Source organism: Danio aesculapii, chromosome 18 (genome assembly GCF_903798145.1).
Source record: "Danio aesculapii chromosome 18, fDanAes4.1, whole genome shotgun sequence".
NCBI lineage: Eukaryota > Metazoa > Chordata > Actinopteri > Cypriniformes > Danionidae > Danio > Danio aesculapii.
The window spans coordinates 29,210,890-29,229,596 of NC_079452.1; the positions used below are offsets into that span (position 1 = coordinate 29,210,890).

The window sequence follows — 18,707 nt, forward strand, 5'->3', positions numbered from 1 at the left end:
ACCAAAATAACAGCAAAAAAGTATTACAAACAAATTTTCACTGGACTTTGTATCCGTAGAATGTCTGTAAACTACCTTAATATCAAAACATCAAATTGACATCTAAGATTGGTACCAAAAAACGCCAATCTTAGATTTAATATTGTTTCGACATCAAGGTAATAGATTAACATTATTTTTTTGACATTTTTTTGATGTTGTTATGATGTCATGGTGCACTCTGGGTAATTACAGCTAGCTAATTACAATTAGCAATTTCAGTCAACACTAAATTTCTCCTTTCGTTAAAAACAAAACTGAATGGATTAGAACTTAACTGACAGCCTACTCATACTTTATCCTACTATTATTTTGTAGATTTTGTAAATAAAACAAGCCATCCCTCCAGAAACCCAAAGGAAAAGCCTTAATCTCACACACGAACTTCACATAAACACGTATAAGAAGCTTAATTAGCTCTTCAAAAACAATAGACCCACAACAGGCCCTTCCCTTCTCGAACAGGACCTGAATGAGAACAGGGCATGTATGGGAGCGCCTCTCTCCTCCCCCCCAAAAAAATGCCATTGTTTTAAATGGCCTGCAAGAGCTTCCAAAAAGGTCTATTCTATCTCAAATCCTGCCATTCACCGAGGCACTACCTCCATTTTGTATAGGACATTATTTAGCAAACAATTGCCTCAAAAACCAACATGGTGTGCTGAGATGCCCTGTCAGTATTCAGAGCCCCGGTTCTTCTGTCGCCTCTTTCTCAATCCATTTACCCCCGTCACACACACACACACAAATATATATATATATATATATATATATATATATATATATATATATATATATATATATATATATATATATATATATATATATATATATATATATATATATATATAAATAAATAAATAAATAAATATATATATATATATATAATAATAAAAAAAAAAAAATAATATATATATATATATATATATATATATATATATATATATATATATATATATATATATAAATAAATATATAAATATATATATATAAATAAATAAATATATATATATAAATATGCTGTCCTTTCTTTTCCTTCACACCTTCTTCCATCACAAGGAATATATATATATATTTATATATATATATATATATAATGTATGTATGACTGTATTTCTAATCAAAAGGCTTGACTGGAAAGCAATATAGCTACAATATAATATTTATGCACAGAGTTTGTAAAAAAAGGAATAGTTCACACAAGAATGTAAATTTCCCAACCCAGGCTCATTCTGATCATGAACCCCTATATACATTTCTGGAGATCAATCCTACTCCTAACCCCAACCCTAACACAAATCATTCTGCTGGTTTACATGTGGAAAATACTTCATTCTGTATGATTAATTAGTCATTTTCATCACTGGCAACAAAAACGTCCTCACAAGGTCAATAAAGACTGGTATTACTATACTTGTGGGGACATTTGTTCCCCACGATGAAGTGAATAACAGGACTACACACACACACACACACAAATGCAGCTGTAATGTCTTTCAATCAACAGAGATCAAAAACAATCACACTATGACATCATCTGATCGACAGCTGGTGGACATAAATAATCTTCCAGTAGGTCAGACAATTCTTAAACAAGTGTGTGTGTGTGTGTGTGTGGGTGTACAGTACTGTCTGGGATGATGGGGAGCAAATACAGGTGATGCAGTGGACAAATTAAAGGAACAAGACAGGATCTCTTTATTGAATATATCCCCTAATCTTGAAGTTGCAACAGTATGGTTGTAAGACTGATTAAACATTGTCGATGTGCGATATTTATTATATTCATATGATATGAGAGCTGTTGTTTTAATGACATGTGAGCTGAGATCATTATGTATGTCACTCACATTGCATAACAACAAACAAAAGAAGGTCTTGAGAGTTCAAAAGCATTGACTGTGATATTAAAATGAAGTTAGAATCATATATGTATGTTACACACTTTACATTTATCGCAACAGAGCCCTTTTCTACAATATCAAGAGCCATGCTAATGTGACATTGATTTGTATAGACCTTTTTCCTGGAACGCAAAATTACCCAATATGCTTTGCGTGTATGCGCAAGGAGAATGCTAAGAACTTCCGGTCGGCAGCTGATGCGTATAAACAGTCCCATTTGGACAGCTTTGAAACGATTGTTTTAATCTATTTTATTTGCTTTTAACGTCTTTGAACTAATACTGTTGTTGATCAGCGCCACCTCCTGGACTGATTATTTTAAAATGCGGATCTAATAGGATGGAAAACAACTGCTGTGAGGTATTTTTCCCTCGTTGTCAGACGGCATCTTGTGCCATTTAAATGAAGCCTCGTCATCGCTAAAGTCAACATTTTCTCTTTCTTTCAAATATATAACCAACACAAACAAATGTTCTTTACTATAATGTTTGACACACACACATAGCCTGTAGTCCTACTAACACACTGATTTAATAAATGTCCCAAAGTGAAAATAAAGTGATGTTTTGAAATGACAGTAAAACACATACTGTGGTAAACACTACATAACACAAACTAACTAAATGAAACATAAACAGCTTCTGATTAGAATCAACATGCACATCAGTCAGCGAAGTATCAGTCACAGGCTTTTATTGGTCATTTTTGCATGACTTACATACCTGTTAAGTTTCCTGTCAGTAATCTGGTTTGCTCTTGTGTGCACGCATTGAAGAGTCGCTGAGCTAACAGCTGACAGGTCGGGGAAACACACACACACACACACACACACACACAACACTCACACACACACTGTATTTCTGACGGCAGACACGTGAACTAGGAGAACGTTTTTCTCTCGCACTTGAACTACATCTGACAGATTATAACAGCTTTAACACACACTTCAAATTCGCGTGTCACAAAAACACTCAGTAATCCACTGAAAACGCTACTGAAATCCTTTTTTGGATCGCAAATTACCAGTTGTAAATGCTGTAACCGGAAGTTCTGAACATTCTACCGGAAGATGCTGATCGCTATGGCGCCCTCCATGCAGCACCAAGAAAAACATCTATAATACATTTACATTTAGTCATTTAGCAGATACTTTTATCCAAAGCTATTTACAAGTGAGAATAAAAGAAGCACTTCAAACTATCAGAGTAGCATATGAATGCTATGATAATTATAATATGGTAAGTTACTAAATCTAATACATTTAACTACATTTTAAATAACAAGTTCACATTGAGCGAGTTTTGGACACGGCATTGTCTGTTTTTACTGTTTAACCAAAGAAAATGGATCAGTTTTTCAATGATTCATCAGTTTTAAAGGGTTGGGTATCGTTTGGGGTTATTTCGATACTGGTGCTAAATCGATACTTTTAAAACGATACCGGTGCCAAAACGGTGCCTGAATCGATACTTCTGAGCCACAAAATTACGGTGGATGACTCTAGACAAAATCTTTAAAAAAATTATTTTAATAGAACAATATAATTAAAGTTTAAAGTAAACATCAATTCATATTTAATATATTTGCATTAATATATTTCCTTTGACCATTTGTTGGTTAGCATGAATTTAAAAATTGCATTATGAAATTACATTAAGGTGACGCAGTGGTGCAGTAGGTAGTGCTGTTGTTTCACAGCAAGAAGGTTGCTGGTTCGAGCCTCGGCTGGGTCAGTTGGCGTTTCTGTGTGGAGTTTGCATGTTCTCCTTGCGTTCGCGTGGATTTGAAATGAAAACGTTTCAACAAATGTTTTACACAGCTGATGCCCTTTCAGCCACAACCCAGTACTGGGAATCACCCATACACTCTTCCATTCACACATACAAACTTCACACTGAAATGCCAACTAGCCCAGCCTGGACTCAAACCAGCGACCTTCTTGTTGTGAGGCGACAGTGCTAACCACTGAGCCACTGTCCCACCAAGAAAAGACATTTTCAATCTTAAAAAAAGACCTGCATATCAACTCAAGGACTAAAAAAAACTATAAGTAGAAGGCTCCATACTCAAAGAACCACTAGAAAAGCTTGTGTATACTCACTTTAAACCGCTCTTAAACCACGTGTTACTGGTGTCACAGCTGTGAGAAGTCTTGAAATAGACTGAATGAGTATTTGGGTGGCTGTGAGTATATGCGTATGCATGTGTTTATGATCTGAAGCTCAATTACAGCAGCTTTTCAAAGGAGACGCAGCTTACACAGCCAGAGGCTCCTTTGTTTACGCCCTTGAAAAGGAGAATCATCTTTTTTGTGTGTGTTCATTTTAATATGTTTGGAGTAACAAAACCGGCAGGAGTTTCGTTTTTCCTACAGTGAAAATCAGCAAGGCTGTGATTTCAGTGTCTGCCCACAGAAAGTCCAAAAATACGCCCATCTCAAAGCGTCTCAGCCTACACACACACACACACACACTTACCACGATGTTTGTTCAACATTATGTGTAAAATATCCACACTGTTAACAATCAGCCTCAGCGATGTGCCAAACACACACTCTAATGCCAATTTGCTATAAAATTTTGGGCTTAATTCCTATTAAATAGCTAAAAACACATACTAATTTTAAAAATAATATTATATAATATGCTAATATTCACTTTTAATATTGTAATTGTTGATAGAAACCTATGTTTAGAATTCTAAAGTGCATGGCGCTGCGCGTCGCCGAGTGGCGCTTCTGGTGTGCTACCTGCAGGCAAGTTTGTTATTTTATTTCCAATGGACGGATGCGCATGAGGCAACGTGCTCGCACTTTCCAGCTGCACCTAGTTAAGATCACAGGGAGCTTCTGTGACTGCGAGAAATGCAAAAGGCTGAAGTTTAAGGTAGACGCAATGAAAAGTACCTGTTTGCAAACCTACCTAAATTACAAACAATACTTCCAATGAGAGCGATCATGTGATGAATGTTGATCTTGTGTTGAGCCCAATGAGCCTTACATCTAAAAATAGAGCAAGAGTGTTCCCTTGGTGACATCACTTTGACTCACACACTTAAAATGGCGGACGTGAAACAACAAACTGAGGATATGGTAATGCGTGCCTGTCAATCAATATTGGTGGGCGGGGGGACCGCACTCCTACGTAAAGTTGTGGTCGATCTAAAAACCGCTCCAATTGGTCCACCGTTTTTATGATGTTAAATTTGAAAAAAGGACTGGCTGTGTTTATATCACCCCAATATGACGGTCTATACACTAAACCTTTACACATGTCTGTCCAAACAGTTTGAAAAGTAGATTTTTCACCTTAGGGGCTGTTTAACTAAAGAGATAATTAATTAATTATGAAAACTTTGCATGGAAATAGGCATTATACAGTATGATCTTTGTAAAGATAATCTGACGAACTCTAGAAAAGTCCTGCTGTCGCTAGCTGATTATTATTATCCTCTTAAACACATTTCACTTTGATGCCAGAGTCCAGCTGCAACCCATCACTGGGAAACATCCATACACACTCATTCACTCACATACACTACGGACAATTTAGCTTACCCAATTCACCTATACCACATGTCTTTGGACTTGTGAGGGAAACCGGAGCACCTGGAGGAAACCCACGCCAACACGGGGAGAACATGCAAAATAACTTTATTTATTCATTCATTCGTTTTCGGCTTAGTCCCTTTATTAATCCGGGGTCGCCACAGCGGAATGAACCGACAAACTTATCCAGCACGTTTTTACGCAGCGGATGCCCTTCTAGCCGCAAACCCATCCCTGGGAAACACACACACACTAGGGACAATTTAACCCACCAAATTCAACTGAACCGCGTGTCGTTGGACTGTGGGGGAACCGGAGCACCCGGAGGAAACCCACGCGAACGCAGGGAGAACTTGCAAACTCCACACAGAAACGCCAACTGACCCAGCCAAGGCTTGAACCAGAGACCTTCTTGCTGCGAGGTGACAGCACTACCTACTGCGCCACTACGTCGCCCTAAACAAGTACATCATAACTGTAAATAAATTCCCTGACAATGATAACCCTGCTGAAAAATCCAGCTTAAACCAGCCTAGGCTGGTTGGCTGGTTTTAGCTGGTTGACCAGCCTGGTTTTAGAGGGGTTTTGGCCATTTCTAGGCTGGTTTCCAGCCGTTTCCAGCCTGGTCCTAGCTGGTCAGGCTGGAAATGACCAGCTAAACCAGCTAAATCCAGCTTGACCAGCCTGGTTTCAGCTGGACATTGCTGGTTTTGTCTGAGCTCCCAGCCTGACTGAGCTGGTCAAGCTAGTTTTAGCTAGTCATCTCCCAGCCTGACCAGCTAGGACCAGGCTGAAAATGGCTGGAAACCAGCCTCGAAATGGCCAAAACCCCTCTAAAACCAGCCTGGTTGACCAGCTAAAACCAGCCAACCAGCCTAGGCTGGTTTAAGCTGGATTTTTCAGTAGGGAAGTAATCCCTTACTTGTGTTCTGTGGAAAAGTAATCTACATTCCCTAGTTACTTTTCATGTCTGTTTTCCAAACGCAAGATAATAATCAAGTTCAACAGTCTACATTTTAAATGACGCTACATTTTACATGTGATGCTGTGATGATGATGTCATGTGTTGAAACTGATACCTCAAAACGCCATTGCAAAATATAATGGGATTCCCTGGTTGCCACAAGGCAGGATCTCTGAGCTTTTCCAGCTCCTGTTTATCAGGGGAAACCAACATCCCCTCAGGGTGTGTGTGTGTAAGTGTGTGCATGTATGTGTGTGTGTGTGTGTGGTTATTCTGAGGTCTACAAGCACTATTACAGTGAATGCATATGCTATAACACACAGCTGAGAGGTGCCGTCAATCATAATCCTCTCATTTCACTCTGGATTTGAGTAGAAAGCTCATCATTACAAAAAATGTACACACTTAAAACTTAAAAGTGCCTCTGATGAACAAGGAGTGAGACAAAAGACGCAATAATAAAGGCAGATACAGTTGAAATCGGAATCATTAGCCCTCCTGTATATGTTTTCCCCAATTTCTGTTTACATTTCTAAACATAATAGTTTTAATAACTCATTTCTAATAACTGATTTATTTTATCTTTGCCATGATGACAGCACAGAATATTTGACTAGATATTTTTCAAGGTAGTAATATTCAGCTTAAAGTGACATTAAAGGCTTAACTAGGTTAATTAGGTTGAATTTAGGGTAACTAGGCAAATCATAACAGTGGTTTCTTCTGTTGACAGAAAAAAATAGCTTGATAATAGTGACCTTAAAATGGTTTATAAAATTAAAAGCTGCTTTTATTCTAGCCGAAATAAAACAATTAAGACTTTCTCCAGAAGAACAAATATTATTGCAAATACTGTGAAAAATTCCTTGCTCTGTTAAACATCATTTGGGAAATATTTGAAATGAAGAAGACTCGCATGTTTGTGGTAAACTTTCAACACTCATGAGAAATGTCTGACGCCCAATTACAGAGAGAACGGATGAATAAGAGCTTCTCAAAGTCTGGAAGTCGTGGGAGGACGGATTTTGTGGCAAATCGAACAACTTGAGTGGCCTCTCCACACTAGGCTTCTCTAGGCCATCATTAAACATCAGAACATAAATGAAGAGCAAAACATGTGCTGCAGTTTCTCTACAAAGCGTGTGTGTACTTCCAGAGCAAATACTGAGAACTACTACACCCAAATGACAAAATATCTGCCACTTCATGCACATATTTCGAACAAAAGTTCAAACTGCTTATTTAAAATGAGCTCAATCAACACAATTCTTGCTTTTATTCGGGACAACTTAATTGCTTTATGCTTCGGTTTCCCCCACAGTCCAAACACATGCGCTATAGGTGAATTTGGATGAACTAAATTGGCCGTAGTGTATGAGTGTGTGTGAATGTGAGAGTGTATGGGTGTTTCCCAGTGCTGGCTTGCTGCTGAAACGGCATCCGCTATGTAAAACATATGCTGGAATAGTTGGCGGTTCATTCCGCTGTGGTGACCCCTGATAAATAAGGGACTAAGCCAAAGGAAAATGAATGAATGAATAACTGTTTTATGTTCAATTCACTTAAATTTGTAACAACAATTAACTAAACTTAATCCATTTGTGTTCGGACAACAGCAAGGTAATGTGTGGAACTTATAAGTAGGGCCAGACGGAATCTGCGGACGTTTTTTGCTATTTCTGCGCAGAATTGTGTTAAAAATCTGCAGATTCTGCTTGATGGCTTCCCCCCTGATCAATTCAGTAAGTCTCACCTATTTGCACTACATATATTATTAATAACAGCTAGGAAGATAATTACAGTGAACTGGATGAAGACCCGCCAAACTACTATGACAGAATGGACACAGAGGTTGAAACAGATATATATATTTGAGGAAATGACTGCAGATTTGCAGTTGAAATCAGACTTTTTCCAACAGACCTGGGCATTAATTGAAACCTATTTACTTGATCTTTGAAAGGCTGTCATGGGCTTTGTCGTAGCTATTGCCTTTATATTGGAGTTTATTTATTTGTCTTTTCTCCCCCCTCCCCTTTTATTTTATTTTTTTTATTTATTTATTTTTTATTTTCATGTTTTAAGCTGTCACTATTATTTATTATTATCATGTCCATCAATTATTATTTTCTATCTATTTGTTTCTCTTTTTTGTCACTGTAAACATTCTAAGTAAATGTTATTTGTATACTATGTTCATAAAAACTTTCTGCAGATCTGCAGATTTATGCGGAATTATTTTGAGAGTATCATAAATAAACCTCAATATATAAAATAAAAAATAATATCTTTTTAACTTTTATTTAATGTTACAATGCAAATCCAATTAGATCCACTTTATTTGGTAAACAAAGCAAGTCTCTCATGTATATCTCAACTAAAAGACAGAAAATATCACTTTAAAAGCTTGTATTGTAAATAAATAAATAAATCATATGAATGTTTTCATATTAGTCAATAATATTACTGTAATTAATTTAAAAACTGAATATAATATTGAATATAAATTTACACACATTTACACAAGTAAATAAACAGAATCAATGACGGGCTAAAAATCTAAGGCTAAGACAGGCTAAGATTTTTAGCCCGTCATTGATTCTGTTTATTTACTTGTGTAATGTGACTACTACTACTTATACCTACTTCTAAGTTACTTATAAATAACATTGCAATATTTTATTTTTCTGCGATACATGTTTTACCAGTTAAAATACATGGCCCAATCTGGATTGGGGTTATTTTGTGGGGGATATCATCTGCATAAAATATAATGAACCAATCATGAGCATTTATAAATACAGTACAGCAAAGATACAAATAAAATAAACAGTATTTCATGGATTTATGGAAGTATTCGGGTGCAAATAGTATAATCAAATGACCCAGCATAGTCTTCATCGTATTTATATTCATTCATTTATTTTCCTTCGGCTTAGTTAGTATTTATCAGGGGTCGCCACAGCCAAATGAACCGCCAACTTATCCGGCGTTTGTTTTACGCAGCGGACGCCCTTCCAGTCGCAACTCAGTACTGGCAGGGTATATGCAGGAATCCTAAAGGTAATTTCAATACCTTTTTAAAGACCTCTGAATATTTAGGAGACCTCATTGATACTTCAAGTTTTAATCAGTATCAAACCTTAAACAGTTGTTAATAAACAGTTGTAGTTAATTAAATCAATGGAGAACAACCATGCAACAGAACTCAGATAAGCTTGAAAGAATAATTAAGTGGGGTTTGTTCAGATACAGGCTTCAGCCACTGTTTTAAACTTGTCTTTCTCTAACCAGGAGTATGCGAACTTACATTTTCCTGTTTGTACCGTCTGTTTCGCTTTATAGTTTCACCCGGCTGAAGGAGCTTGGCCTGATGCGTCAAGGCCCCAACAAATCGAGTGGATCGAGCACGCCGTTGTTGACATCAGGAGGAAAATAAATATATTTCTGCTTTTTTGGAGTCAAACACGGTGACGCAGTGGTGCAGTGGGTAGTGCTGTCACCTCACAGCAAGAAGATCGCTGGTTCGAGCCTCAGCTGGGTCAGTTGGCGTTTATGTGTGGATGTCTCCTGCGTTTCGCGTGGGTTTCCTCCAGTGCTCCGGTTTCCCCACAGTTCAAAGGAATGTGGTACAGGTGAATTGGTAGGCTAAATTGTCTGTGGTGCATGAGTGTGAGGTGGAGTGTGTGGGTGGATGGTTCCCAGAGATGGGTTGCGGCTGGAAGGGCATCCGCTGCGTAAAACAAATGCTGGATAATTTGGCAGTTCATTCCGCTGTGGCGACACCCGGATTAATAAAGAGGACTAAGCCGACAAGAAAATGAATGAATGAAGTTAAACACTTTGGACAACACATGAACAAATTTAAGACTTTAATAATTTTTAAGGGCCTTGATTTTCTCATAATTGATTTATCAACTTTTAATACTTTTAGAGGACCCTCTGGAACCCCTGTACTGGAAACACCCATACACTCTCATTCACACCCATACACTATGGCCAATTTAGTTTATTCAATTCCCCTGTACCGCATGTTGTTTGGGACTGTGGGGGAACCTGTGAGGTACCACATGTGTTTGGACCGGCGCACCTGGAGGAAATTCGATCGGGCCCAATTTCCGCGTAATATTTTTCATTTTAAGAGGTGAAAAAAGTCCCCTCACAGCCCCGCATGTTCAGCGCGTTAGTTTCACTCTACCTCCATCTGAAGTTTGCGCAGGGAGGTCAAATTTTAAAATAGCTCAGTATTCAGCTAACGTACACATATACTTATCTATACATGAACTGCACATACCTCATCAGAAAAGCAAGTCTGCTCGAATAATTTGCCGATTTCTATGTGTATACTGTTCCTGCTGCTAGCAAGCTTGCAATAGGGCTACTGTGCTGTCATGACAATGCTGAAAAAATTACGCCTCTCAACTAAACTTGTCAATAAATACTGATTTTAAATATCATTCATTCATTTTCCTTCAGCTTAGTCCCTTATTTATCAGGGGTCGCGACTGTGGAATGAACCACCAACTATTCCAGAATATGTTTTACACAGCGGATTGCTCTTCCAGCCACAACCAGTACTGGGAAACCCATACACACTCACAATCACACACCCCACTCATACACTACGACCAATTTAGTTAATCCATTTTATAGCGCATGTGTTTGGACTTGTGGGGGAAAACCGGACGCACCCGAAGGAAACCCCATACAGAAATGTCAACTGGCCCAGCTGGGACTCGAACCAGCGACCTTCTTGCTGTGAGGCGACAGTGCTAACCACTGAGCCACCATGCCATCATTTTAAATATCAAATATATTGTAAAATTTCTATATTATTTAATAAAGTAATAAATAATTATTACAATCCTATTTATTTTAGTTTTTTGCCGAAGTAAATCCAGAATTTTTCGTGTTTCAGATTATAATTTTTAATTCAGTGCATCCCTAATAGTACCAGTGATATTTAATACTCACTAATTAAGATGATTTATAATCACTCACATACCGCCGGAGCTCTCGATACTCAAGAACCATCAAATATTTATATTCCTCCATTCCATCAGAGCACCTGCTACTTCAACACATGATTGCAAGGAAATCCTTTAATTATGACCAAAACCCCCATGGCTTCAGCAGACTTCTAGCACAATCCATAAAGCTCTAATAAGTCGCAGTCACACTGTGATGGGAGCTTTTCTGTACAAATTGAATTTGGAGCTGATAATGAAACTATCAATGAAAACAAACGAAGCATTTTCGCTGTCTGTTGTGCTCAGCCACTGTAACGTCAAGACCATCCATCAGGAGAGCACTGATGCTTTTATTGGTGGATTGGTGGAGATTGAAGAGAACGTGATGAGGTCTGCGACGATCACCCATGCAGATTGCAGTAAATGTCAACTTTTTTTTTTGTCATCTATTCACATTTTTTGGAAACATTACATTGCGCTTTCTGTATTGATTCTGCTTAGAGACAGGACTATATTATTTTGCAGAGAGAAATTAAATGAATTGACTAGATTATGAAGGTTATGAATTATGAATCCAGGTATATCGTTTGAGCATTGATATCGCAATGCGTGCGTCTGCAATATAGTCGCAAGATAAGCAATGTGAGTAGGATTATTGTACCACAAGTAAAAACACATGAGATTTGTGGAGACTCTGCAGAATTGTGAACATTTTAAAAGAGTTTAAAGCATTTCATTGGTGCATGAAGTTAAATAAAGATTATTTTTGTAATTATGCGATGTGATTTTACATTTAATTATTGCGTTTATGTACCCAAATACTGTTAGACTTTCCACAGAAAACCATGAAGTGTGTTTATTTTCACTGTAATATTTGCTCTGTTGCAGTTATTTATGACTGTACTTGTGTATTATATGTATCTACAAAATCATCCCAGTCGATCTAAAGCAGGGGTCGGGAACCTTTTTTTTAGCAAAGAGCCATTTCAGAATTGATTGGCAAATGCAATTTTTTTTAAGAGCCATTAGGGATACATATATGAAGCATCACATGTTGAGCAAGTCCATGTATTAAGGCATTGGTTGAAATGTCCTTTTATCTTATTTCATTTTGCTGTAAAAATATACAATAAAAGCTCATTTTAATTGTATTTTCAATAGAAAACTGATTTTTTAGTGACAGTTTTAGTTTTTTATTGCAGTGAGACAGTTGGAGAGCCACATATTTTTGGTCAAAGAGCCACATGTGGCTCCCGAGCCATAGGTTCCCTACCCCTGATCTAAAGTTTATGTGACTTGGCAAATAGAGCTATTTTAAGGTGCTGTATATAAGTTGACTCTTCTAAAGCATAAAAATCCCATAATATGTTTGCAGATATTTAAGAAACACGATTGAACACATTTGTTTATCTGAAAAACAATGCTGAAGTCAGATATTCTGCTTTAAAAATGTGTTTTCTGTGCTGGAACGTCAGTCTTTGTTTTGGTTCTTTTAACCTGCCCACTGCCAGTTTAGCCAATTTCAGCACCCCGGGAAACATATTTGATTCATTCAGTCATGAAGGCTCTCAAAGCATGCGTGCATGAGCGAAATGCGACCTCCGGTGGACAGTAGCAGACTCCGAAATGAGATGCAGAATTCAGAGTTCCACATGAGGTATTAACACTCAAAGCACATGAGGTGCACCTGAGTGATCATTGTCAGTTTATCCTGTTGTTCAGCTGCAAGAAATTGAAGCTGTTTCTAAATCTAAATTCGAGGTGTTGGTAAGGACAAAATCTTTTTTATATATATGGAGAATATGGAAAATATTCCTATCGCGTGCCGTTGCTTTTATTTACAGCACGATTTTAAATCAGCTATTAGGCTGCTCCTGTTTGATTCAACCTGGCAACCTGTGCTTGCATTTGTCCTTGACCTAGGAATGCAATACCTAGTTCAACCACTGGGTGTCAACTTACATACTGCACCTTTAAGTAATCTGGTGAAATTGTATTTATATTACAATATATATTGCAGAGAAAAAACTATATCACTATGCCATTTTTTTCCAATATTGTGCAGTCCTAATGCAAACAATATCCATTTTTTTATTTCAATGACCATTTCAATTAAAAATACAATATGACGTATAATATATAATATATATATTATATATATATATAGATTATATATATATTATATATAATATATATCTATATATATATTCATAAATAATATAAATTATTATCTGTATATTATTGATATGTTAATGAACAACTGAACATATACAATGCTCAGCATAATTGAGTACTGCCCATTTTTAAAAATGAATATTATTGTCCATTCTCAGTGAATAGAGGCAATGTATTTTGGTGCATTTAAACAAAACAGATTTATTAAACAGATATATTTATAAAAATAATATTTAGTCATCAAACATATTCAGAAATGAAAGATAATACATCTAAATTCAAGCAAAATATTGCAAATTATATATATATATATATATATATATATATATATTATATATATATATAATATATATATATATATATATATATTAAAAATACACACATTTCAACTAATTTTCCATTTTTTTGTTTTTCTTGATTTTTTCTCTTTTTTTTTTTATTTGTATTTAATATTTTTCTATAACATATAAATTTGAGTGTACTAGTTTTTGGACTGTTATCATAAGTTATTTTGTTAGATAAGCTCCAGACTTGGCTTCAGTACTGACTAATTATTGCATATTGTAAAAATATGAATTTAAAAGAGAGATTTGTGAGGGGTGTACTCATTATTGTTGAGCACTGTATAAATGAACAACTATATTACACATATATATATATGTGCGTGTGTGTGTGTGTGTATGACCACAAAAAGATGCAAAAGCATCTGTGTCGTCTGAAACTTTCTCTTTTAAAATTAGCATTTTTTTTTCAAGACCCTGTGTTTTATGGCCAGTTATTCACTGCATGACAATGAATATGCTATTTTCATTGCCTTTAAAGTGAAAATAACCAATCATAAATATAGGCGGCTGAGAAAATTTTACATGGGTTTTGAATCTGAATATTTTCAAACACACACACATATATATATATATATATAATATATATCTATATATATATATATATATAATATTATATATAATATAATATGAAGATTACTATATATATATATATAATATATATACTATAATATATATATCTATATATATATATGATGAATATGTTAATGCACAATAGACGTAAAGTGTCCACCCATGTATATCTGTAAGGATGGAGGAGGCAATGTGTTTTGCATTCCCTCTACTACCTATACTACAACACCAAAGCACCCCACATACTGTCCTGTGACTGGCAGCAGATGTGAAATTAATTTCATAAACATGCACAGAAACAATATCCGAAACCACACCGACTGCATTCGATGTGAACCAACGTGCAGTTTTCCTTTGTATCAACAATCCAAGAACGCAAAGACAAAAAAAAAATGCAATATTAAAAATTATAACAGCGTAATTAAAAACTAAAATCAATGGCAATTTTAGTCGAAGCGGCAAAAGGAGAAAGTGGAGCTGGCGCTCGAACGCGCGTTCCATTTAGAACGCTGATCAACAAAAGATCTTTATTGCGTCATAATCGCAGTTACATTGTTGCACATGGATGCGTCTGATTGTTCAATCGCGCGTCTATATTCGCGTTTATGATCGGATCCCAATGCGTTTAAAGGCCTCAAACTCCTCCAGACACCATTTTGAGTGTCTCTCTGTCTCAGCTCTATGGAATGTCCAAATGCATGACAAGGGAATGAACAAAGTCAGCTTTGAGAAAGAAAAAAATGCATCTCATTTACGCGTCGCGTTCCGAAAATCATATTGCGAACTTGAACAGAAAAAGCGAATGCGTTCGTTTCATTCCCTCTCTCTCTCTCTCTCTTTAATTAAACACCATTGGATTGCATTAGAAAGAGCTTGACCATCACTAACACACACGCACACACACACACTGGCAGGAGAAAAGCACTGCTGCTGTTTGATGGTGGTGGAGCTCGAATGTTGTTCTGGACTTTTTTGACGGGGGGAAATGAAAACTAGATGAAATGTGACTCACCAGTGTGAAGCAGGTTCAAAATGGGTCACCCTGATCCAGTCTGTGATCCCGGTTTCCAGCGGTGTTCTGTGGGTCAGTCTATTCTCCGCTGAGTGTGAAGGTTTCCTCCTCCGGTTGATTTTTCAGGCTGTATGGAAGCACATAAAGCGATGGGGGATGGGATGCCAGAAGAGAAGAGAGGAAGGGAGGGGGACAGAAAGCGAGAGAGAGACATGGAAACACAAGGGAGGACCTCTGTTTCTGACGCACGACTGAACGCACCAGTCATTCAGTGCACCATCTATTCGCCATAAGCACGAGCAGAAATCACTAATATGACCGCGCGCGTGTGCATGAGGATGACAATGTTGTTCTGATGTTTTATATTTGTGTGCATAAACATCCCATGCGTGATAAGTGGCTGTCTGTGGTTTGGATTAAATCCGTGAACGTCAGATACTTTTCCTTCCAGTTTTCATGTGCACGAGGAATACCAAAACAAAATGGCCATATGAACGCACGACTGGGCATTCAATTAAAGCAGATTTCTGCCTCTGTGTTTTGTAATCCTGTGCATGGATGTGCTGTTGACCGGAAAGTCAGAAAAATGCCGCAGTTTTCACGGTCTCCTGAAAATAAACCTGTTTGTTGCTTATAAATGATTGGAATGTAACATAAATAAATAAATAACAAACAGTCAGACAGCAAATGATTGAAATAATAATAATAGTGTTAAATATGAACTATTAAATAACAAATATATTTATTAATAATAATATTAAAGTAGTGTAAAATATATAACTATATAAATATATAAAATGCATAACTTATTATATATAACATTTTTTTTAATAAAAAACTCTGTTGTCATAAATAAAATGCCTAAATATAGTGTTTTTCTCAGACTTTATAATGAAATAAAATAAAACAAACAAATAACAGACTAACAAATTATTGAAAAAAAAATTAACAGCGGTCACCACAGCTGAATGAACCGCCAACTATTCCAGCATATGTTTTACGCAGCGGATGCCCTTCCAGCCGCTCCCAGTACTGGGAATAATAATGGTTGCAAATATAAATTATTAAAATAATGTAACTTTCATATAAAAGAACCACAAATAATCATAATTGTTATAATATGACTAAAAAATTATAGTTGCTTCTTATGCATCAAACTCTGTTTCATTTAAAAAATGTCCAAATATAGTTTTTTCAGACTTTAAAATAAAATAAAATAAATAAATAAATTATAGAAAGACAAAATTGATAATAATAATAATAATGGTTGTTAATAATATGAATATTTTATAATAATAATATTAAATAAAAAATAATAATAAAAAATTTGTTTTTAAAAAGCCAAACTCTGTTGTAATAATAAAATGCTCTAAATATATATTTTAATAAAAATATATATAAAATATATTTATTTAAATTAAATAACTAACAGACAGACTGACAAATATTGAACATAATAAATAATAATAATAATATAATAATAATAATGGTTCATTCATAAATTATCCTTCAGCTTAGTCCCCTATTTATCAGGGGTCACCACAGCGGAATGAACCGCCAACTATTCCAGCATATGTTTTATACAGCGATGCCCTTCCAGTCGTAACCCCAGTACTCGGAAACAATAATGGTTGTAAATATGAATTATTAAAATAATATAACAATCATATAAAAAGATAATGATAATAACAACAACAATATCTAATCATAATTATTTATAATAACTGCAAAAAAATACTATAGTTGGTTTTTTATACATTAAAATATAATATTTTAATAAATAAATTATAAAAAATGAAAAAAAAATGCCTAAATATGGTTTCTTTTAAACAGACTTAAAATAAAATAAATAAATAAATGACAGACAAATTATTCATTCATTAATTCTTTTCTTTTTGGCTGAGTCCCTTTATTAATCAGGGGTCGCCACAGCGGAATGAACCGCCAACTTATTCAGCATATGTTTTACACAGCGGCTGCCCTTCCAGCCGCAACCCAACACTGGGAAACACCCATACACAATTGCATTCACACCCACATACACTACAGCCAATTTAGTTTATTCAATTCCTCTATAGCGCATATGTTTGGACTGGGGGAAACCAGAGCACCCGGAGCAAACCCACGCCAAACAGCGCGAGAACATGCAAACTCACACAGAAATGCCAACTGACCAAGCCGAGGCTCGAACCAGCGACCTTCTTGCTGTGAGGCGATCGTGCTATCCACTATGCCACCGTGACACCCAGACAAATTATTGAAAATAATACGAATGGTTGTAAATATGAGTTATTAAAACAACATAAATATCATATAAAAATATAATAATAATTCAACAATATTACAATCATATTTTATAAAACAACTAAAAAGTAATTGTTGCTTTTTGTATATCAAACTGTTATAAAAATAAAATGTAAAAAATATTTTTTCTTAAACATACTTTAAAATGAAATAAAATAAAATAAACAATTATTATATTTGTTATTATTATATTATTTTCATTTTATTATTATTATTTATTATTATTATATTATTATTATTATTATTATTATTATGGTTGTAAATATGAATTATTAAAATAATATAAATATCAAATAAAAAGATAATAATAATAACAACAATAATATAGCCACAATTATTATAATAATAACACAACACAAAGTGGCTTTCTTATACATCAAACTCTGTTGTCGTGAATAAAATGCCTAAATATAGTTTCTCTCAGACTTAAAAAAAAAAAATAATAATAATAAAAAAAATAAATAAAATAAAATTAAATAAAATAAAATAAAATTAAATAAAATAACAGACAGACAAATAATTGAGGTATCACTTCATTTGATGGTCCCTTTAATGCATTTTGTTGAAGTTAAGTTACATTGCATCTATATGCCAACTAATTTTTAATAGATTATAAGTGGACTGTAAGGTTGTGGTTAGGGTTAGTGTAAACCGACCTCCGTAGACTACAGCGAATAGTCCGGACTGCTGAACGAATCACTGGCACAACCCTTCCTACACTTCAAGAAACTGTACTCTTCCAGAGTGAGTAAAAGGGCTCGCAAAATCACTCTGGACCCCTCACACCCAGCACACTACCTGTTTGAACTGTACCGTCTGGTCGGCGCTTCAGAGCACCAAGCACAAAAACAGCCAGACACAGGAAAAGTTTCTTTCCT

At 35.5% G+C, this 18,707-nt stretch overlaps 1 protein-coding gene across 3 annotated transcripts in view; it reads right to left on the reverse strand.

Moving 5' to 3' along the window:
* Positions 1-15,669, reverse strand: part of fam168a (family with sequence similarity 168 member A) — a 95,398-nt gene extending 79,729 nt beyond the window's left edge. For all 3 annotated transcript variants that reach the window (XM_056477860.1, XM_056477861.1, XM_056477859.1), the window contains exon 1: positions 15,526-15,669. The gene's annotated coding sequence lies outside the window, so the exon portion shown is untranslated. The remainder of the gene's footprint in view (positions 1-15,525) is intronic.
* Positions 15,670-18,707: the final 3,038 nt, after the last annotated feature.